The sequence below is a fragment of the Polypterus senegalus genome, chromosome 10 (assembly GCF_016835505.1).
Source record: "Polypterus senegalus isolate Bchr_013 chromosome 10, ASM1683550v1, whole genome shotgun sequence".
In the NCBI taxonomy this organism is placed as follows: Eukaryota; Metazoa; Chordata; class Cladistia; order Polypteriformes; family Polypteridae; genus Polypterus; species Polypterus senegalus.
Window position 1 is genome coordinate 175,866,316 of NC_053163.1, and position 24,328 is coordinate 175,890,643.

The window sequence follows — 24,328 nt, forward strand, 5'->3', positions numbered from 1 at the left end:
AGAGGAAACACAACACATGTGAAAAAATAAACATAATCTGTTGCAGTCAAAAAGCCTTTCTGTACTATCATTATATGTTGACACTTAAAGACATCAATGGACAAGTGGTAAACGTGAGCAATGTGTTGTCATGTGTGCTTTGTGTGCTCTCTGTCGTTCACCGTTACAATAGTGTAGAGTCAATTCGATTCTGAAAAAACTGGTAGCTATGCTTGCAAAACTATGAATTGCAAAATATGCATTTAAAGTGACACTCCATCACAAGTACTGCCATTAGAGCTGAAAACAAAAAGTCACAGGGGATACAGATTTCAGTGCTTAAAACACTCAAATCAACAAATCTGCCTAATGACACCAATAAAGCATGGTATTTTATTTTATTGCACAACATCCACCTTCGGACTGCAAACCTAAATGATTAAAGTAAGTTAACATGATTGTCTAATTGGAAACATGCCATGCCACAAATGCCACAGCATTTTAACACGTAGTACATACCTAGACCACAAGGCTTATCTAAACTTTGCGGTTGTTATGCCATATATAGGTACAGAAGCTCTAAACTGCACATTGGAAAAGAAGATGTTTTCACATATGTAAGGGATACTTTCATGTACAAATGAGATGAAGTTAGATTTTGAAAATTACAGAACTGCACTTTGGGGCTACCTAATGACGATTTTACCAAGGCCATGGCACTTCAGTTTGATGTAAATTTCCATCTCTTTTAGATGGTGATATAAAAAGCAGATGGATCGGATGATTTGTCCTCACAGGTGGCGCAGTGGTAGTGCTGCTGCTTTGCAGTAAGGAGACTGTGGAAGATTGTTGGTTCATTCCCAGGTCCTCCCGTTATTTAGGGACGTACTTTATGTTGACAATGTTTATAGTTAGCAGTTTGCACACTCGTATGAAGCCCCTGAGGGAGCAAGATGTAATTTATTTTGTGTTTTATTTTCTCCAAGGAAATAATTTTGTGTGTTCAACTTACTATCGCGTGCCACCACCATTAATATCTCACTTACAGATACTTTAAGGTCGCACCAGCTAATATTGTGTGTGCACCACATATATTCAGATGAGCACCAAATACCATTGCGTGCGACAGTACATCGTTTTCTCGAAACAGGGCATACCACTTAACAGTGGTGTTTTACTCACACAGGTACACTTTACAGAAATTGATATTGGCAAGTACAGTATATAAAAATAGACTATACATTCAAGCCCAGGTCGTTGGATCCACAAAGCAGCAGCGCAAACCACTGCACCAATGTGTAGTAAAAGGAAATGACATTAGGTAGCTAACTACTTGCATCTACTTACTAGCTCACGGCTAGGTTCTTATTAGCACAAGTTACGAAAGGAATTCATACTTCACATACTGATTGCATTTGATGTTTACCCAGTCCAGTACAAGAGCACTAATTAAATTGTCTGGTTAACCTGGTACACTCGCTTATCTACACGAATGGCCTAACGCATTTAACATGTATCTAAAGGGTAAAATCCAAACTGGACCACTTTAATTCTCCCCATTTTCTGACAAGAGATATGCTCTTGTTAAAAAGCCAAACTTGAATATCCTAGTCAAATCCACTGTCAAACTTGGAACACCAGGTCATCTGTTACACTGTGCAAAATGAACTGCGATATTTAGAGGGCACAACAGAGAGTTAAATCGTGTTGCGGCCATTTACATTATCACGTTTTTGACAAGATAGATCCACAAGTTAAACTGCAGGCGATACTTGCTTAGCCCAAATGAAGGTACACCAGGGAAATTCAGTGACTTACTTGTCCTGTTATAGTGCTTACGGTAAAAGAAGGTCATTCGCCTAGTGTGATATACCCAGCGACTCACTCCAATTACTCCATGACTCGCTTCGAGAAAATCAAACAGGTCTAATTTTGTCTGTATCCATAGGGGTGCACTCCACATTCATGAGAGCTAACAACTAATGAATCCTTACCTGGATATTACAGGGAGATTCACTCGAAAGAGGCCCCGAATATTCTGTTGCAACTCCCGTTAGGATGAAGCAATCTGAACAAAAAAAATACACTATATACCTTGACGTATGTTCCTGAACGTATTGGCAAGCGTCCCAGGGGGATTAGCAGCAATTTCACGTTGGATGTTTTGTTTCAGTGGAAGGCTTTTACAGATAGACATTTCCTTTGAGCATACCCCAAAGGAAGAAGCCTGGTGGTGTCAGATCAGGAAACCGTGATGGCCAAAGCCCCTTTGAAGTCACCCTGTTGCCAAAGGAGGACTCAGTTTCTGCCATGCTCCTTGCCGATGCGGGACACGTTGCTCCATCTTGCTGGAAGTAACCTCCCGTTAACTCACGATCATCCAGTTGATTCTGACATCATTAAAACAAATTGGTGTCCCAATAGGTTTGCACTGTGAAGACACGCTGCTCAATACTGTATACCACCATCCTGATGAGAAGTCAAGTGACTGAGTGAAGGGGTAGAGGTGGTATGCACCCAGAAGTTGCAAACAGAGTTTAAACGTTGCGACGGCGGACTCCGGTGCCTACCTCATCACTCCGATGCAGGGGAATCCCAGCTTGTTTGAAGCTTCATATACTGAGAAGCACATTGCACATTGTTTCGTTCAGATTGCTTCGTCCTAGCCAGAGTTATTACAGAATATTTGGGGCCTCTTTCGAGTGAATCTCTCTGTATAATGCACAAAATGCAGTGATGAGGAAAAAGCAATATGGGTGTTTTGGACTTCACAAACAGAAGAGACATTCTTCTGTCTGATGCTGTTTGTTTTACATATCATGACAGACTAGAATAGGAAAACAGGGACATGGATTACAGCTGAACTCATCATACAGTTTAACCATTCATACAGCATTGGCTCCACCAAGCAGCACATAACTGGCTGCCACAAAAATGGTGCAGCATGACTGTGTTGGAAAATCGGCTCGTAGACACTAAATGTGACATTCGTAGAAATTTACGTTGTGTAAGTTGACACGGTCCGGCAACAGAACCTGCATTCGGCAAGTCCGACAAACTTAACGACTAGAAGTCACATAATGCGACATGGCTATACGTTGCAAAAAAATGCCTTTGGGAATTTATTTTGTTGACCACAGATCCAATTCTGCCTCCCCCGCTTCAGGACAGAGTTCATAATCTTACACATAATAGCAAAAGTCAGAACAAACCTGAAAGCATTTTTGTATAGACAGCAAGATAGTTTTTTGTATGAACATATAACATTTATCTATGAGTAACTCTTAGAGCGATTTCATGTTGTGGAGGGGTCTTTAAACATCTTCTGTACATAAGTGATGCAAGCCATTTTAAAAGTGGAAGAAACCAATTTGAATCTATTAACAGGAATGTTTCATTAGTTTACTCCCCTTCCTAGTTAAACATTCACAGTATAGCAAATACAGCCAAATACAAAACTATACAGATCTGAAGCTACTTTTAGGAATGCCAGCTGATACAGTACCAAGGAAAGGCATTTGATCCACTTTCAGTTTCCTTTATTATTGTAATTTTTTGATACTGATTGTTTTTAGTTCTTCAACTAAAATTATTTATATGGAGGGGCACCACAGTGAGTCCTCTTACACTTAACAACTGCTTGTGTCTCCTTTAACTGCAATGACAGCAACCAAATGTTCCCCTAATTTAATAATAATTTTCCACATTGCCCCTTCCTTCGTGCAGAGCAGATTTAATTATAATGATTGGTACGTTTATGAGCATGAACTGCTCGTTTCACTTCCTGCCACAGCTTATTTTAACCCAGTGTTTTTCTGATTTTGGAGTCATGAACACTGACCTTTGTCGAGAAAGAGGAAGCCATTAGTTTGGATTTGTTTAAGGATCTTTTGTAACTTCCTGGATGATTTTATGTTGCACCCTTGGAGTAATTTTAGAAAGCTGGTCACTCCAGGAATGATTCCCTGTTGGTCCAAGTATTACACCCATTTTAAGGGAATGATGTGGACCACAAGAACATTTTGTCACTCTTTAACGCAGTTGGAATCACCATTAGTTGTACTTAATCGGTACGTAATTTAGGTGTTATTATTGACACTAGCATGCCTTTTAAAACACACAAAACAAAAACTATCCAAAACACATTTTTTCCATCTTAAAGTATCTTGCGTCTTAATCCTCCAAAAGCATGGCTCCAGAATTTTGTGACCGCACGATCTTGTGTGCGCCGACTCTACGTGCACTAGACAAGATAACATGGGCACTTTGGAAAGATCTGTTGTGTGAAAGGATTTGTTGCTACCCACACCTACACAGTCCAACAAGAGGTAGCCAGAAGTACACAAATTCCCGGGCACTGACATGACGGATGACTGCCAATTAAATTTATGTCACAAGCACTTTAACGGAGCCACATGGCAACACAGACACGCTACGTATAAAAAGGCATTAAAAATGTCTGCATTCTATCAGCTGACTCTATTCATCCATCTTATTTGGTTAATTCAATTAGGGAGCGATTTCTTTTCCCACACATCGCCAGTTGAATACTTTTGTTAACTGTATAGAGAAGTGAAAAAAAGTGTTTCAGTTCACTCAGGTACCATTTATCGGATATTAAAATTTTTAAATATTTAGTATCAAAATTTGCAATAATCGGAGAAGTCAAGAAGCAGCAAATACTTTTTCATGGTATTGTACATCGTCCACTTTCCCTAATCATGTATCACACCAAAAGGGCAACTTGTATGGAACGTGACTTGGTGAGGCTCATAAAAATAAAGCATCAGTGGAAATTATAATCGTTATCGAACTACTAAATATCCATCAATTTAAGGCAAAAAAAAAACAATTAGACACACTGTATACATTAAAATAATGCAAAATAAGAAAGTCCAGATCCTAGAAAGATCTTTAAAATCGAAATTGTCACTGACAAACACATCTGTCAGAAGACATAAGGTATTTATCTAAATCCCTTCACAAATGCTGTCTCTTTTCCAGGACGTGCAAAGCCACAAACAATAGCAAAAAAGCTTCCACTCCTCCCAAAATCTTTTTGTTTAAATTTCCTGCAAGTAAATAGTAAATTAGAAAGAAATTAAGACCCGAGTCTCTATTAATAGATTTTAAAATAAATATGGCACTAACAACAAAGAGACATACTGTATAAAAAGGTTTTAGCTCCTGCTAAATATATGAAAAACGTAACGCACATACTGCAAGGTAAAAAATAAAATTCTCTTACTCAAGGAACAGAGTTTCATGTAGCATCTCTACAATTGTGTATTCAAACCCAAATAAAAGGTGGATTAAATATGACAGTTTTTGAGAGCACCAGGATGTTAACTGCATTAAAACACTACCTATAGCTACACTATCTTGTAAGATTGTGGATTCTGCATCACACAGCACAACTGAAATCTATTTTTGCACAATGGTGGGAAAGCTTTCTGAAATAACAGAAACATTCTTTGCTGAACGCAGGCCAGTTTTGTACTCATGAGGCTTTGCTGTATTTCCTGAAGTTCTGAAAAACAAATCATTTCCATTTTCCCTTTTTAACAATGGAGGAAATTATGCACTTAATTTAGGCAGGGCACATGCTTATTACAAATTAAAAAGTCGGGCATATTCCTTTTAAACCTCTCACTTTTACTCTCGATTTGAACATAGATTTGCTTTACAGAAGTGTGTGCCTTGAATTGTTTAATCAAACATGGATGTTATTCTGCTGTTCCAGGGCAGTTAAATCAGTTTACAGATGAAACAGTTTCTCCAGATTAAGATGTGAATTCAGAATAAAAAAAAAGTTATTTTTCTATTAAAGAAAGTATACTTGAGGATTAGGTCCAAATGCACATAGGTTTATCAGGTACTTTAAAAATATGTTCTTTCATTGAACTACAGTCACATCCAAAATGTCTGCATTCCAGGATAAAAGCGAGCAACTTTTGCTTGAATTCAATTACCACCAAAATATTTTATCTTTTCACACATTTTTCAAAAGGAAAACATTAGAACAATCTGGACAAGAACAAGCCATTCAGCCCACTAAAGCTCACCAGTCCACTCCACTAAATTCTTCCAAAATAACATCCAAGTCGAGTCTTTCTGTCTACCACACTACTTGGTCGCTTATTCCAAGTGTCTGTGGTTCTCTGTGTGAAGGAAAACTTCCTAATGTTTGGGTGAAATTTACCCTTAACTTTCCAACTGTGACCCCGTGTTCTTGATGAACTCCTCTGAAAACAGTCCCTCGGTTACTTCTAAATCATAAAAATCATTCAGATTTCTCCAAACTTGTTTATTCCACTAAATCAGATCAGTCATCCTGGGGGGCTGAAGAGGCAGCAGATTTTGTCCCAACACAAATTTTTAATTAGAGGCCAATTATTGTAGCTAAAGTAAATTATTACTCAAGCAACATGTTTTGCTTAATTTCATTTAACTTGCTTGTTAAAAGATAAGTTCAGTATTTTTCAAGTGAAATGTATTTCTTTACAAACATGCTATATATGCATATGCCACAGGCAATTGTGTCCTGAAGTTAAGCGCTTAGCTTTATCATTTAAGATTTCATATAATTTCATTGTCTGATACACTAAGTAACTTCTAGTCATTAGATATGTCAGACATGCCGACAGCAGTTGCTGATCTCATCGACGGACCACTGGCCATGTAAAATTTAGAGGCAATGTGATGACTTTGCTGCATAGTCGTGCTCACCTCCTTTTCTGACATTCAATGATATGCTGCCTGATGGAGCCGGTGTTGTGCGAAGGGTTATCAGGTACGATAAATTAAGCCACAATCTCAGTCCTTTAACTTCTTTCTGCCATTCAGTTATGGTACGTAAAAACATGAAACATCAAAAGGTAGAGCTTCTCTTCCTTCTGCCAAATCCGAAACGACTACATTTCTTATTCCTCACTGTTGCATTATATGAATTGTACCTATGACTAAAGACAAAATGAATCTCGTCTGAATTTGTCAGAGGGTAGTCATGGACTCGCTGGAGTGAGTCGCTGGGCAGGACACATCACACAACTGCCTCCGACTCACTAAGATTAGGAAATTGAAGGCTAAAACTGAAAACCACAGGAAAAGTTGCATAATGTGTCCAGAGAAACATGTACAAGTTTGAAAATGCATCTTTTTAATTCATTTTAACCGTCCGCTCACAAAGGAACTTCATTTTTGAACAATGAAAAAAAAACCACTAAACTGTTTCAAAAACAATATACAATGTGTACAAATTAGGTAACAGCAGATCATTACAGCATAAGTCATTACAGTACACACTCATTTACACAATACCCATGTTCGGGGACTCAGCTTAATCAGTAAAACCGGCAGAGTTGAGTGTACTCTTTAGGCTGATTTATAATTGTACGTCATGACAATACCATAGTCTACATCACTTATGCCATGACTACAGCAAAGCCTGACATGCACCTTTTCAAAAACATGACTATGCATTGCATTGATGTGAAACCCCCGCATACCCCTAACGACTGATTGGCCAATTTGCTGAAACACAGTTCCATTCGTCTTCTGGTTTGGTAATCAGAAAATGTATGAAAAAGTGGGAAAATGTGAGGGACAATTACGTTCGCCTATGGAAGAAAATGTGTGAAAAGAGGAGCAGTGATCATTGAGGGCAAAACCTGCTTTTTTTGCTTGCTATAAACACCCACTAACGCTCAGGCACGACACAGAAGTATAAACTGGTTTTGAAGGTGTAGCATGCTTGCACAGCTATGGCATAGACTCAACGCAGAAGCATAAATCAGCCTTTACAGTGTTTAAGCAACCCTTAAAATTATCCATCCATCCATCCATTATCCAATCCGATATATCCTAACACAGGGTCATGGGGGTCTGCTGGAGCCAATCCTAGCAAACACAGGGTGCAAGGCAGGAAACAAACCCTGGGCAGGGTATCAGCCCACCGCAGACATTTTAAAAAATAACTGAAAAAATTAAAAAAAAAAAAGAGAGAAAGAGACCCACTAGGAACAATTTAGGATCGTCAATCCACCTAACCTGCATGTCTTTGGACTGTGGGAGGAAACCAGCACAGACACGGGGAGAACATGCAAACTTCACGCAGGAAGGACCTGGAAAATGAACCCGGGCCTCCTAACTGCGAGGCAGCAGATAATACATACTAGTGCCAATGTAGCATTGCCAGATCCCCGGTCTCCTTACTGTGAAGAGCAGCACTACCAATGCGCCTCTATCTGTCTGTCCATCTATTAAATAAAACATTATGAAATGTCCAATCGGCTTCTTACTGGGCAGATTAGTGAAGCTTAAATTTAGTAGTTAATAGTATATTGAGCTATTTAAAATAATTAGTCTCTCTAGCCCACCGCAGACATTTTAAAAAATAACTGAAAAAATTAAAAGAAAAAAAAGAGAAAGAGACACACTAGGGACAATTTAGGATCGTCAATCCACCTAACCTGCATGTCTTTGGACTGTGGGAGGAAACCCACGCAGACACGGGGAGAACATGCAAACTTCACGCAGGAAGGACCCGGGAAGTGAACCCAAGTCTCCTTACTGTGAGGCAGCAACGCTACCACTGTCCCTTAAAATTATACATATGAGAAACATTTTTCTATACAGTATATACGCTTAACAAGTGTAAATTTAATTCTGGTGCTTTTATATATCTGCAGCTAAAACACAGGATGAGGAGGAGAGGCTGAGAGCATGCAGTGATACAGCGTGTTGCTACACCCACCACTTGACAAACCACTTTACAATCCCAGATTAGGACCTGAGCACAGCCATGCAATGTGCGACACCTCTGCACCACACTAGTTTGAATGGAGTGGAACAGTGTGAGGTTTTTTTACAGAGGCTCGAATGCCAATCCTGCCATCAACCCCCAAGACAGAAAGCATAAACTCTATGCAGAAAATGACCACACTGAGACCTTGAACCAAGGATTCTGGGAGTAAATGACAGTAGTGTTAACTACTGTGCTACTTATACTCTAAATAATTTTATAATCTAATGGCAGGACCTAATGTTCATTTGCAGTCATATGACTGAGCTAACAAATGCAGTTTAAAATTGGGATTTAATTTCCTAAGCTCTATCAACATTATTACATACGTGAGGCAGAGTGGAATTACTAGTTACTTCTGGGCATAATGCTTAAAAGAAACTGCCTTACAAGATTAAATCTAACGATTAATTTCTGCAATTAGGTGGTACCAAACTGACCTGAAAATGTGTTTCCTTCTGCTTACAAGCCAAGTTTATTTTTGTTTTATGTTTTTTTCCCTTTGACTGCTTGTGGGAGTTGTAACCAAGGTCAGAGAAGGGCTTCAGTTCTCGTGCCACAGAAACCAGATTGTGGTATTCCTTAAATTCCACAACAAAATAAATATTGTGTTCTCTTAAAGAGGTGACACTGATAAATAATTAAGTACAAGTAAAATATAATTGACTAATAAAATGATGCACATTTTTAAAATTGAATTACAATAAAAGCACACCCATATTAAAGGCAAGGCCTGCAATTTTTAAATACACATTTACAAAAGCCATGCCCCTTAAAAAAGGCATACACACTTTTAATTGAACAAAGTTTTTACATTTTTATAAGAAAAAAGAAATCTAAAAGACTACTTTGAATAATATGTTCAGTTGTTGCAAGGAGTCAACGATTGAGGGACAAGGGGAGGAATCATGCTATACCCTAAAGGCAGCTTTAGATTGACCTCTCTAAACAACTTCAGGCTAGTTTTATACAGAAGACATGCAACATTTAAGTTCTAAAGTTGCTAAAATCTTGATTTTCCTCGGTCACTGGTGCTGTCACCTTAAGCTATAGTCACACTACACAACTTCTAGCCGGGTTTTATCAAATTTGACAACTGCAGTTGCTGATCTCGTCATCTGAGGATGTCAGATTACACTACTAGAAATCACAAGGATGATGAATTAGTGACTCTGTGACAGTTTTCTAGCACATTTCCATAGCATTGTGGGTATGACCCTTTCTATTTTTCAGAGCTGGTGCTCTACAAACTCTTTCCAGATAAAGCAAGTTCAGACACAATATTTGCCCTTTGTTTCCTTTTTTCAATTCTGTCACGGTACATAAAACATGAGACATCAGACAGACGATCCTTACTTCCATTTACAAGGTTCAAAACAGCAATACATTTATACACAACTAGCCATCCCTTGCGGCTCTGCCCCTGTAGTAGTGAAAGAAGACAAACTTTAAAAATCAATAAACAAACACGTATCGCTAGCTAAGCAGAGGCAAGGTCCGCTCCAAAATGCAGAGGTACACCGACTTGAATGGAGGCTGGCGCGTAAGTGAGAAGGGCCCTGCCCGGCTCCAAACTTCTGACGTCATGCTTCCCTCTCCTCTCAGCCTACAGCCTCTGTCTCGGATTGGCGCGAATACATCGCTCCTGCAAGTGAACTATTATACTTAACGCAATGAGAGAAGTCGCAAAATCAACCGGAATGTTCAAGCAAATTAAGTGGTTCTCTCGTTCGCTAGCTAAGCGGAGGTAAGGTACACACCCCGAGGCTGGCGAGTGAGTGAGGAGAGCCCCGCCCCATGTATCTCTCTCGGATTCGCACTAATAAATCAGTACCACAGGTGAACTATGATACTTAGTGCGATGAATGAAATTGAAAAATCAACCAGAATGTTCAAGCAAATTATAGAAAAAAAACAATCTAAATTCGTTAAGTAGTTCTCTCGTAAAAAGTGGACAGACATACAGACAGATAGATGTTGGATTTTATATACAGAGGGAGATGTATACTGTACATTGTACTTCCAGCTGAGCAATCAGTGGTTGTCAGCTCTCATGCACACAGAGATCACTCCTACCACTTAAGAAGGAAGCAAAACTGTTTGATATTATCGGAGTGAGTTGCAGATTGCTTGAACCGAGTCGCTCGGGATGTTTGACCACCAAAAGAGTGTACTGAGTGAATCAGACTTTAAGATTATACAAATGAAGTCTGCAATTGAAAACTCAGTGGAAAAATCATGCAATGTGACAGGTCATTTAAGTGAATTGCAGAGTGTGCGACTAATTGCAAGATTGTTTCTGAGATTTCACACTGATTCCATGACCTATATTGAGAGTAACTCAAAGTGAAGATCTTTCCATCAGCAAATCAACATAAGCTATGCTATAAGAAGAATGGGAGCCTAGCATAAAAGTAAGTAAACAACACTGACAACTAAGCTGCACATCTCTTAAAAATGACAGAGATTTTAAAAATTTGATACCCACTCTCCCTGGCACTAGTTTCTATAGATTACTTTGCAGACCTCCCATGAATTTCAATTGCTGGGCAAAGAGTGAATGTGTGTATGTGTGTGTGTGTGTGTGTGTGTGTGCGTTTGTGTATAGATAGAGAGAGGCTTACAAAAATATTCTGCTCCCTGACCAATCCTCTGATTTTTACAAAAATAACAAAAGTCTTATTTTCTGCAATCTTTGTATTTAAAAGCATCAAAACTGCACTGGTGGAACATAACCACTATTATGCAAGATGGATAAATCTTCTAACACTATTGGGTTACCCAGCTTTCTCCATATACACAAATCAGCAGATTTTAGGAGAGCAGTGCTTTTCGTGGAGTGGGTAATTTGGTTATCTGCTTCCTGAATGTCATCTGTTGACCAAATGCAATGAATTCCATTATGGTGTGTAATATGCTTTGATTCTTTATGTTACAGAAGTAGTAAAGGAACTTGCTAGCTTAGGGTATGCTACAGCACACTCGTCACTTTTACATAAAAGGATGAAAATCTGTCAACTTTGATCAAAGGGGCAAGATGCACATCTCTAGTGTATAAAGTTCTTTTTTCTCTACAGCATCTTATCTAATAGTCTAAATGGTTATTTAGTTAATGTTCTTTTTATAGAATAGGTTCTCTCTATGTTTGTTATGAAAACTAAGGAATATGACAGGTTTTAAGGTTCTAATATCAAATGATTTTGCTACTTAGTACCTGGCAAGTTCAAAATATCTGCATGATAGAAAACATTCAGATGTCCAAGCTTTAACTGAAATATTTAGAAATTTAAATGGTCTGACCCGCGCAGATAATAATAACAACAACAATAATAATAATAATATTTATTTATTTATGTGGCACCTTTCATACACTCAAGGACACTTTACAATTCAATAAACACATTAACAAAACAGTAGAAATTACATACAAGAAAAAAAAAAATACTCATTGAAAAGATATGTTTTTAACAGAAGTTTGAAAATAGTAATAGATTTTTCCTCACGAAGGCTAGGAGGGAGAGAATTCCTAATTTTAGGGGCAATCGCACTGAAAGCTCTGCGCCCCCATAGTTACTAACCTGTATTTAGGTACAATGAGTAAGTTAGCGTCCGATGATTGTAATGCATGGGCAGGAGTGTACGGAAGCAGCAGCTCAGACAGATAATGAGGGGCTAAACAATGAAGGGCTTTAAAGGTGAGAAGAATAATTTTGTATTTGATTCTTAGAGAAAATGGTAACCAATGTACGTCATAGAGGACAGGAGTGATGTGAGCAGATTTTTTTGTGTGTGTAAGTAAACGAGCAGCAGAATTCTGAACATACTATAATCTAATTGATATATCTAGCCAGGAGGCCATAAGACAAAGCGATGCAATAGTCCAGACAGGTAGTGATGAAAGCATGAATAAGTGATTCAGTGTCTTTCACACTGAGGATTACTCCTTCTCATGCCTGTTCTTAAAGTACAAATCACAACTAACTCCAGGTCAGGTCAGGTTGGGGAGCATGCACTGGTACAACACGTTGCCAAACACACCACACGACAAAACAGCTTAGGATCCTGGCTGGCAACCCTGCTGGCAAACACGCACTCCAGGCCCACTCTCCAGAAATTACCATTTATCTGCCGCAGCCAGGTGTTACTTGGGTGACCCCTTGGCCTAGACCAGCCACTCAAGTCCTCAACAATGAGGATCCTGCGAGCCAGATCACCCTCGGGGAAATCGCACCACATGGCCACATTGCTGTAAGTGACGTTCCTTCACAATGCAGGTCATGTGCCTCATTGAGGACTCCGTGAGCAACTGCTCATTCCACACAAAGTCAAACCAGTGGTACCCAAGGATTCTCCAAAGAGACACAGTACTGAAGAAGTCCAGTCTTTGTCTCAGGTCACTGGATAGCATGCATGTCTCGCAACCATATAGCAAGGCAGGAAGCACCAGGACTCTAAAGACTTGGACCTACATCCTTTTGCATAGATATCGGGAGCGCCACAAACCCTTTTCCAGCGACCTCGCAACCACCCCATGCTCCCTCTATCCGTCTACTGACTTCAAAGGAAGAGTCACCAGAGACATCAATGTCACTGCCGAGGTAAGTAAACCTCTCAATAAGGTCGACACTATCTCCGAAGACAGAGTGGCTGTTCCCAGGAGGTCATTAAAGGCCTGGTTCTTGGTTTTTATCAGGACACTCGCAAGCCCAGACACTCGGACTCCTCGCTCAGTCTCTCATGAGCCCCGATCAGAGCCTCCATTGACTCCACGAAGATCACAGCATCATCAGCAAAGTCAAGATCACCAAATCTCTCTTCACCAACAGATGCCCCACAGCCACTGGACCACCAGACCTTGCCCTACAGCCAGTCCATGCAAGCATTGAACAGAGTAGGTGCAGAACACACCCCTGATGAACCCCAGAATCAACTGGAAAAAATGCAAAGGTTCTGCCTCCACTCTGCATAGCATTCACAGTACCAGTGTACATGCCGGCCAACCCTCACATTAGTGCCTGTGAAGCCTATACTGTGGCTCCACCCGATTTTGTCGAGAAAAGCCTGATATTAGAAGGACAACTGAGCCAATAGGCAATCATCAGGAATTCACATTTTTAGCTCCATGGATGTGTACTGATATGCCTGCAGCAGCCTGATGACACATACCGACCCAGTACTCCTGCCAGCATTGAGCTGCAGTAGCTCAGACGTGACAAGATCAAAGCCTAGACCAGGAGTTGTGCTGCATACTCTGTCTGTCAGATACGATCTGACCTTGAAGATGTTGTATACAATGAATCTGCATGATCGAGAGACTGCAGCGACATGGTCAGTGAAGGACAGCTGGTCATCAATTACCTCCCCAATGATGCACACCAACTTGGTGGGTATTAATGATAATGGAACTGACTGGGATAACAAGAAGGTCCATCACACCAGTTTTAGAAATGCCAATTAACCTAACCTGAACATCTTTGGGTACGGCATGGAAATACTACCCACTGGCATTCAAACCCAGAACACTGCATCAATGAGACAGTAGTACTGACCACCAGTCCACTGTACTACTTATGCATATATAGGGGTTGGCAAAAGTAGGTATAGAGTTGCGAGTACGCAAGGCCAGAAATTTGAGCAAGTACAAAGACTGTGCCTAAGAGCACTATGCCATTGTGACATTTGAGATAATAAAGCTATTGTAATAATCATAACCTACATGTCCATTTCTGTATGAACAACTGTAAACCTTCCTTTACCCAACCCTGTATAGAACTAATATATACTGAAAAATCAGCAAGCAAACTTTTAATGGTGAAGTCAATAGAATATACTGTATATGAATCTGCCAAATCTTACCAAATGATTGTGGTATATGTCAACAAACTGGGAAACATGTAATAGACATGAATGACATGCAATCGATCGATCAATAGATAGATCGATAGATAGATCCCCCAGGTGGAATTGAAGAGTCGCATAGTGTGGGGTCTCCTCAGTCTGCCAGTGGAGCAGGACGGTGACAGCAGTGTGTCGCTGAAGCTGCTCCTCTGTCTGGAGTTGATCTTGTTCAGTGGATGCAGTGGATTCTTCATGATTGACAGGAGCCTGCTCAGCGCCCGTCGCTCTGCCACGGATGTCAAACTGTCCAGCTCTGTGCCTACAATAGAGCCTGCCTTCCTCACCAGTTTGTCTAGGTGTGAGGCGTCCTTACTCTTTATGCTGCCTCCTCAGCACACCACTGCGCAGAAGAGGGCGCTCGCCAAAACCATCTTATTGCAGATGTTGAAAGATGCCAGCCTTCTAAGGAAGTAAAGTCAGCTCAGCCCTTTCTTGCACAGAACATCAGTATTGGCAGTCCAGTCCAATTTATCATCCAGCTGCACTCCCAGATATTTATAGGTCTGTACCCTCTTCACACAGTCACCTCTGATGATCAGGGGGTCCATGAGGGGCCTGGGCCTCCTAAAATCCACTGCCAGCTCCTTGGTTTTGCTGGTGTTCAGGTGCAAGTGGTTTGAGTCGCACCATTTAACAAAGTCCTTGATTGTGTTTCTATACTCCTCCTCCTGCCCACTCCTGATGCAGCCCATGATAGCAGTGTCTTCTGCAAACTTTTGCACGTGGCAGGACTCCGAGTTGTATTGTAAGTCCGATGTATATAGGCTGAACAGGACTGGAGAAAGTACAGTCCCCTGCGGCGCTCATGTGTTGCTGACCACAATGTCAGACCTGAAGTTCCCAAGACGCACATATTAAGGTCCGTCTGTAAGATAGTCCACGATCCATGCCACCAGGTATGAATCTACTCCCATCTCTGCTAACTTGTCCATAAGGAGCAGAGGTAAAGCACTATGTAAAGCATTATGTAAAGCACTTTGAGCTACTGTGTGTATGAAAATGTGCTATATAAATAAATGTTGTTGTTGTTGTGCTGAAGGCACTAGAGAAGTCCAGAAACCTAATTCTTAATGCACCACTGCCTCTGTCCAAGTGGGAGAGGGATCGGTGTAGCATATAGATGATGCATCCTCTGCACCCAACTTCTTCTGGTATTCGAACTGCAGAGGGTCGAGGGTATGGCGGAACTGTGGCCTCAGGTGGTGAAGCAGCAGCCGCTCCATGGTCTTCATCACATGCGATGTCAGGGCGACAGGCCTGAAGTCATTCAGCTCACCAGGACGGGATACCTTTGGGACTTGGGTGATGCAAGATGTTTTCCAAAGCCTCGGGACTCTCCCCTGTTCTAGGCTCAGGTTGAAGATGCGCTGTAGAGGACTCCCCAGCTCCAGCGCACTGGCCTTCAGCAGTCGTAGCGATACTCTATCTGGACCCACTGCTTTGCTGGCACGAAGTCTCCTCAGCTCTCTGCTTACCTGGGCTGCTGTAATTGTGGGTGGGGATGTCTCTCCTATGCTGGTATCAGCAGAAGGATGGGTGGAGGGTGCAATACACTGAGGTGAGAGTGGGTTAGGGTGGTCAAACTTGTTAAAGAAGTTGTTCATCTGGTTTGCTCTCTCCACGTCTCTCTCGATGTTGGCACCCACCTTTGATGTTTTTTTACTTTAATGTGCTTCGTGTACATAAACAGCTGATCACGTTTCTTTTTTCTGAGACTTCTGCCCATAACAGCACATCCTGTCACTTTTTACAGAAGTCTGTCTATTAAAATATCGATTGACATTACCCTCCAAGAAAAGCACTATATTAAAATAAACAATTGTCTTACAAGCAGTGCCTTTTCAAGACTGTCAAAACAGAGGGGACTCTATTTGCAAACAAAGCCAGGCTGGACGGCTTTGCCAGTCATATGACTGAAGCGTATGACCAAATTTTTTCTCACCAACACTAGAAGGCAAGTTAGTCAACTTAAAAGAGTGAAAACAACTATGAAGTGCTGCTTAAGTCGACAACTCCTTCGAGAGTAGGAGTAGGGCAATGATTGAAATCTCATTTAAGTAATGTGCTGTGCTGGGCTTTTCCTGTGTAAATACATTACGTAAAGGTGGTTGTATACTTGCTTTATTGTTCAAACAATGTCTTGCGCAATCCTATCTACATTTTGTTTTTTAGGAAAAGACTGAATTGTAGACTACTGTCTGCCTCATTGATACAACCCCGACGTTTTAACATTATGTTTGGTTTAAATTACAGCAGTTCTGTAGAGTTGGAGTCGAGGAGTCACAGATAATTTTGGGTACCAGGAGTCGGAGTCAGCAAAACTGTACCGACTCCGACTCCTAATAAATTTAAATTGTAATGAAAGAAAAATACAGCAAGTTCAAATGTCCCATTTCACAAACAATAGTCATAATTAACTTATCTGAAGTAAGAATAAAGCCCAGTGCATAGTTGTGTTACTACTAGTGTGAAGTTCAGCTGAGCTATTATACAACCTGACTTTCACATATTATAATCTGGATTATGGTACATTACAAAAAGTGTTTTCATTTTATTTCAGATGTAATGTGTTTAATAAGTGTAATGATGTAGGTGAAGGTGTGTGCTATGGCCTGATGTGTGTTCAGGGGTTCTTGTCTTTTGTTTCAACTGGCCAACACAGTAGAGGGTCAGCTTCCTAGCCAGTAGTTCTGTGGTTAAATGGTGTGTATGTTGCCTTCCTTCAATCAACATGGAAAATACCTTAGCATATTAAATACAGAGGAGTCGGAGTTGGGGAGTCGGAGTCAGAAGTACCAGAAACTAAGGAGTCAGAACTGAAGGATTTATCTACCGACTCCACAGACCTGAATTACAACACTGCTCCAATTTGCCTGGTAATGCTAAAACAATGTTAGCCAAGCAGCTTGTCATAAACTAACTAGGCAGTAAAGATAAAAAGAAGAACATTCTAACAGTTGACTGACCCTCATTACTACATTGATCTTCGACTTGGCCTCACTGTAACAACAAACCATAACTCTGTGCGTATGTTTGATACGCCCTGAAAGACTGACACCTCCAAAACTTTGACCTACTACCCTATAAAGTGGTAAACTTGGAAAATTGCCTTCAACCGCAAAGCTGCAATGGTAAAAAATCATTAACAGAGTGCTTCATACTATTTAAATGTGATGTTGATTTGTCATTATAATGAAAAACAAACAGATAGGCAGCAAGGGGTCTAAAGACTGATTCAGGTATAGCAAAACTCCTTCCTAATAGATTCTTCATTATTTTGCTTTTTTTTTTTCTTTTGTTCTTTATTTCGCCTTATATAATTTCTCGTATTAGGAATTTGCTAGTCTCACATACCCCTTGGGGTCAGAGCGCAGGGTCAGCCATTGTACAGCACCCCTGGAGCAATTGAAGGTTAAGGGCCTTGCTCAAGGGCCCAATATAGTAGGATCTCTTTTGGCAGTGACGGGGATTCGAACCAGCAACCTTCGGGATACCCGCGCAGATCCTTAGCCTCAGAGCCACCACTCCGCCCATGTACTCAAAACAAGACTGTCAGGTTTAAAATGTAATAAAAGTTGACATTTTCAGTTTGCATCTGAATGCTAAACAAACAATCAAACTGTTACAACATACAGTGCTTTGTGAGAGTATTCATCCCTCCCTGTGTTTGTCCTCTTTTGTCACATTACAACCTGTCGCATTTTAATTCCAGATTGTAATATGACAATACAAGACAAACACTGAGGGAGGTGAATACTTTCGCACAGCACTGTTTATCAAAATGTTTAAGAAAAAAAAAAAGCTTAAAGATTTGGCTACGTAGTTGTGCAGGGATTCGCGCTGCTGCCTTACAGATCCTGTACCCTGAGACTGAATTCCAACATGGTCAGTCTTTGTGTGGAGTTTGCATGTTCTCCTTGTACCCTTTCGGGATGTCCTCTGCGTTCTGCTGTTTTTACCAAACACTTGTCGGTTAGTGGAGGACTCTGTCCAGGCTCAATTCCCCAGTTGAGCCTGATGGTGACACGGCAGATTCCAGCAGCGCTACAAGCCAAAATTGCATTAAGGCAGTAGGAGAATGTTACTTCTGATATTGTCCAATGTTCCTAAAATGTAGGCATGTTATGCTATTTGTCTAATCTAAATGGCCAGGTACAAGTGACTGTGGATGTGCAGGACAGTTCCCTGTGTTAGACTGACCACTTCATGTGTCCTATGATGTCGAAAAATCAAGTAGCTCACCACAACCCTAAAACAAAGCTAAACAGCTTCACCAAGTCATGATAATAGTGGCCACCCTATGAAGACCTTATAAATTCAAATAAATGTACAGTGGAACCTTGGATTGCAAGTAACTTGGTCTGCGAGTGTTTTTTTAATAAATTTTGACCTGATGAATGAGCAAGGTCTTGCAATACAAATAATATACATACGCTTCGTCTGCCGAGCCTGACGTGATCACAACTTCTCTCTCTCACTCACTGCGGGACTGTGGCTCACTCGTATAGTCAACATCCGTGCCAGCATAAACTGTTAGTGTGTGTGCAAAAATGCCCCCCATGAAGAAAAAGGTTGAAAAAGAAGGTGGTAACAAGAAGGAGACGATTATGATGGAAGTTATGAAGGAAATCATTGAGAAGTACGAACGAGGTATGAGTGGACGACATTGCAAGAGTTTATAACAAGTCTACGTCGACCATTTGCACAATATTAAAGAAGAGAGAAGAAATAAGGGGGCTAGATGCAGCAAAAGGAGCCACAAGAGTATCAAAGCAACGGCCACGTGTTCTGGAAGATGTAGAAAAGTTGTTTCTCGTGTGATTCCGTGAGTTGTAGAGAAAGTCATTCTACACAATTTGTGGAGGGAGCGTAAAGAAGAGGGACGTCTCACGCCTGGACAAACTGGTGAAGAAGGCAGGCTCTATTGTAGGCATGGAGCGACGGGCGCTGAGCAGGCCCCTGTCAATCATGGAGAATCCACTGCATCCACTGAACAGGATCATCTTCAGATAGAGGAGCAGCTTCAGCGACAGACTGCTGTCACCATCCTGCTCCACTGACAGACTGAGGAGATCGTTCTTCCCCCACACTATGCGACTCTTCAGTTCCACCGGGGGTAAACGTTAACATTATACAAAATTATTGTCTGTCTGTTATACCTACATGTTTATCAGTATGCTGCTGCTGGAGTATTTGAATTTCCCCTTGGGATTAATAAAGTATCTCTCTATCTATCAATCTATCTATCTATCAATTATCCTCATCTTCCCTCTTGTCTCCCTCACACCAGCCACGATTCTTTTCAAAGGTAAAGTGAGGGTTATTTTGTTTTATGTACTTTTACTTTATCCATCCATCCATTGTCTAACCCGCTGAATCCGAATACAGGGTCACGGGGGTCTGCTGGAGCCAATCCCAGCCAACACAGGGCACAAGGCAGGAACCAATCCTGGGCAGGGTGCCAACCCACCGCAGGACACACACAAACACACCAAGCACACACCAGGGCCAATTTAGAATCGCCAATCCACCTAACCTGCATGTCTTTGGATTGTGGGAGGAAACCCACGCAGACACGGGGAGAACATGCAAACTCCACACAGGGAGGACCCGGGAAGTGAACCTGGGTCTCCTAACTGTGAGGCAGCAGCGCTACCACTGCGCCACCCACTTTTACTTTATATTTTGTATTAATCATTTTTATATAAATATTTTTGGGTTGTAAAACGAATTATCTGAGTTTCCAATAGTTCTTATGGGGAAATTCGCTTTGATATACGAGTGCTTTGCATTACAAGCATGTTTCAAAAATGAATTATGCTAGCAATCCAAGGTTCCACTGTATTTCCAGAAGGATCTTTTCAGTTTGTAAAGGCTTAGAATGCTGTAAGGAGTTTATAGCTATATTGCATACTTTTCATGCATAAAAATTATGCTAGGACCAAACTACAAGACTGAACACAAATTCTGGACAGAGAGTATTTCAAATTTAACAGCAGCAGTTGCTGATAATCTCTTTACCTCTAAGGATTTCAAATTATACCATTCAGGCTATTTCCACACTACTACGCTGTCATTTGAAAACTGAGTTTTTAAACGAAAACAATCTCCATCCACACCAGCATTTTCACAACATTTACGGAAGTATCTTTGTCCACATTAAAATGACTGATAACGCATACGTCACAAATATTTGCCTACACTGGACGCGTGCATATCGGCAGAAAAATCCTTGAAGGGATGCTACCACTGCCAGCCATAGGATTAACCATAAAACTGTAGAAACCAGTAAATTATTTGACTGTTTCACATGTATGCAACATTCAAAATGTACAAAAATCATTTAGATGAATAGAGGTAAGCAACACAACAAAGCACAGTGGAAAGCAACTCGTCTAAGTCCACTATGTTGGAATAAGGTTTTCCTCCATGAAGGGTAACCAGCCGTGGAATGTCTTCTTGTACCGAGCAGGATCCAACCAGGGAAGGGTTATGTAATAACCACCAACAATTCAATGTGCAATTAGAATCTGTGTATTCTAAAAATCTGCATTTTCACCCGTCTACACCACAATGCTGAAGCTGCATTTTCCGAAGTATGTAGCTCTGAAGAGCATTTTCAGAACTTTCTAATTTTCAGGGGTTGAAAATTCCAGGCAGCGTGAACAAAGAGTGAAAACGGAGACTAATGTCTGCACTTGCAATCTAAAACATAGTAGTGTAAACGGCGCCTAAGAATTCCAGGGGTTAGTCGTTACAAAAATCCCTCATGACTATTCAAAGTTCCAAATTGGATTTTGCTACTTCGAGATCTCACAAAGTCACTTCATTTTAGCAGCCAATCGATGTAGAGTAGAGCACACTGCACCAAAGTAAACGCGAAACATCAAACTGACAACGGTACTGGCTCCTACATTCAATGAGCCTCTATTCCAGTTCAAAACATTCACTTGCCGTCTGTCCTTGCAGCTACCATTGTTCTTGATCCCTTGTGGACATTGCATGCATTGGACTTCACCTGACTGCTCAATGGCTGTTAACTCTTGAGGATAAATGACCACACGCCTACAACTTGCAACGCCCTACAAGGAAAATGAAATCAGTTTAAATTTTCATGGAGTCAGTTGAAAAGAGCTATAGAGGCTTTTAAGAGTGCTAAAGCTGAATTGCCAGGGAATGCCACACTACACAACTGATGGTAATGGTTGCGTGCCACAAAAGTCTGCAACACCTGTGTTTTTTGTTTTTTTTTTTTAAAAAGATTACTAGGGTGCTATGCCCCCAGCTCGTTTCGCTCACCAACCCCCCCAGCCTGTGCTACACGCCAGCCACTTCACGTCTCTGCCGCTCACGTATGTGGATTTCACGTCACCAAACAACAAATCTTTCAGTTCTCACAGATACGCCCCTTCATTGGGAAGAAACACCACTTTTCCCTGATGGCAACACAAATTAGATGATCTACAATTCTCCGACTTAAAGTTTAAATCCGAACAATATATTCAATCACTTTTCGCCGTAATTTCTGTTTGTTTGCACCAATGCGATCCGAACAATATATTCAATCACTTTTCGCCGTAATTTCTGTTTGTTTGCACCAATGCGATCTTTACTATCATTTTTCTGAGACTTTCGAATTTAGTACTTTCATAATCTCTAACCTGCTCTGCATGTGTATCGCGCCAACGTCTTTGAACCTCTTTACGATGTTCTACTTTGTCGTCTACTCTTTTATTTCTAGCCCTGGGGTGTGGTTAAATCTCTTGGCACAAAGCCTCATCTCGCGGGACATGATTGTATCTCTCTGAAAAAGCCACGTCTCGTCCCAGGATTTTTTTATATAATAGAGAGATGTGAATGGACGATCTGTTGTGGTGACCCCTAACGGGAGCAGCCGAAAGAAGAAGAAGAGGAGGAGAGATGTGAATGAAGGCTACAACGGGAAATTGTGGGAAAAGCCACGCAGCATGACACAGGCCGGAGATTTAATATACAGCAAATCGCTAGAAACTCAGTGAGTTAACATAACAATAACTGTCCATTAACATTACAATTATCAAATAGCCAGTCGACAATGGAAGAGAGGAAAACAAAAACTCCAGTCAACAGCGCTCTTGGAGAAAACCTCCAGATGAAAGAGATTCTTGTGTTTAAGCTTAGCTATGCACATACATACATTTGCAAACCCATTTAAACCAGTTTAAGTGTTACAGCAGGTCCAGAGGCCTGTTTATCCTCAGGAACAGACAGCAGCACACATGCACACATATCCTAATCCATTTATAATTCAGGCGTTCTGTGTACAGCAAAGCATGGTAGCAGAATCCCTTGGCTGTTACAACCAAAGTTTTTTCTTTGCCTTTATATGTCAATCTCACAGATATTTCCATTTCTGCCTGCACAAACGTTCATCTTTGACAAGGTTCTGGGCCATTATTCCTCAGCATAAGTTTGAGTACATTTTGTGCTTTTAACATTGGATGGTGTGCGATTAGGGTAGTGACATTTCACATAACTGTTTCTCCAAAGCACGTTACAGCACACGCAGTCAGTCGACTTACACAGAGCCAAAAATAAATTCTGAAAGTACACAGTTGTCAATGCGAGGGTAGGCGTGCCAGGACTGATGACGGAATTTATGTCACGAGGACCCTTTTGGTCACGTCAAGTATAAACGGGCCTTGAGCCTATGCCAACAGCACTGGATTCAAAACAAACAACTCTGGACAGTGTGTCACTCCATCACAGGGGCACAACCACACTCACTCATACTAGGGCCAGTTTAGATCATGGATATTATTCAATGGAAGGTGAGGATTTAAATGTCCATTAATAATTAATTACATTAATATAGCACTTTTCTAACCTACTCAAAGCATTTTACATAAACAGAAAGGACCAACTTCAACCACCAACAATGTGCAGTATCCACCTGGATACTGTGATGGCAGCCAATATTGCGCCAATACACTCACCACACATTAGCTATTAGGTGGTAAGGGGGTGAGAAAGATAGCATATCAGGGACAGGGAATGATTTGCAGGTAAAAATTGACTATTTTTAATTTTGGTGGGCAATTTTACAAGGGCATCGGGGTACACACTACTCCTTTCAAAAGATAAGGGACTCTATATGACCAAAAAGAGTCCAGACCTCAGTTTTACATCTCACCCAAAGGATGGCACCAATTCTTACATCACAGTGTCCCTGTCACCACACTGGAGCATTGGGCTCCACACACTAACCACAAAGTATGCGTTCCCTGATGGTACCTCCTCCTTACTGAAATAACATTCTTCCCCTCTCTGCTTATTTCAATGACATTTCTCAGATACTCCCTTCACCCAAATAGTTTCAGTAATTAGATTTGTCAATGTAGATTTGTTAAATCACTCTTCAAGAAGAAATATTCCATGACATCTACACCCACTCCTTTAATTTTTCTGATCCGGTTCAATCTAATAAGATACAAAAAGTCTGTGCCTACCTAATCAGCAAAGGACAAAAGGCAGGAACCATTCTCATGCAGAGTATGAATTCAGTCCCGGACTGATTCCTGCCAAATGATACTTTGGCACAGACGTTAGTGAACTGCCCTCCTCGTGTATAATCTATTTGTCTTTAACTCAAGCGCCAGAGCTGTAAGA

The 24,328-nt window shown here is 40.9% G+C and overlaps 1 protein-coding gene across 2 annotated transcripts in view; it reads right to left on the minus strand.

The window, feature by feature from the left end:
• fnbp1l (formin binding protein 1-like) overlaps window positions 1-24,328 on the minus strand; it is a 139,166-nt gene that overhangs the window by 113,423 nt on the left and 1,415 nt on the right. The gene's annotated exons all lie outside the window — the stretch shown is intronic.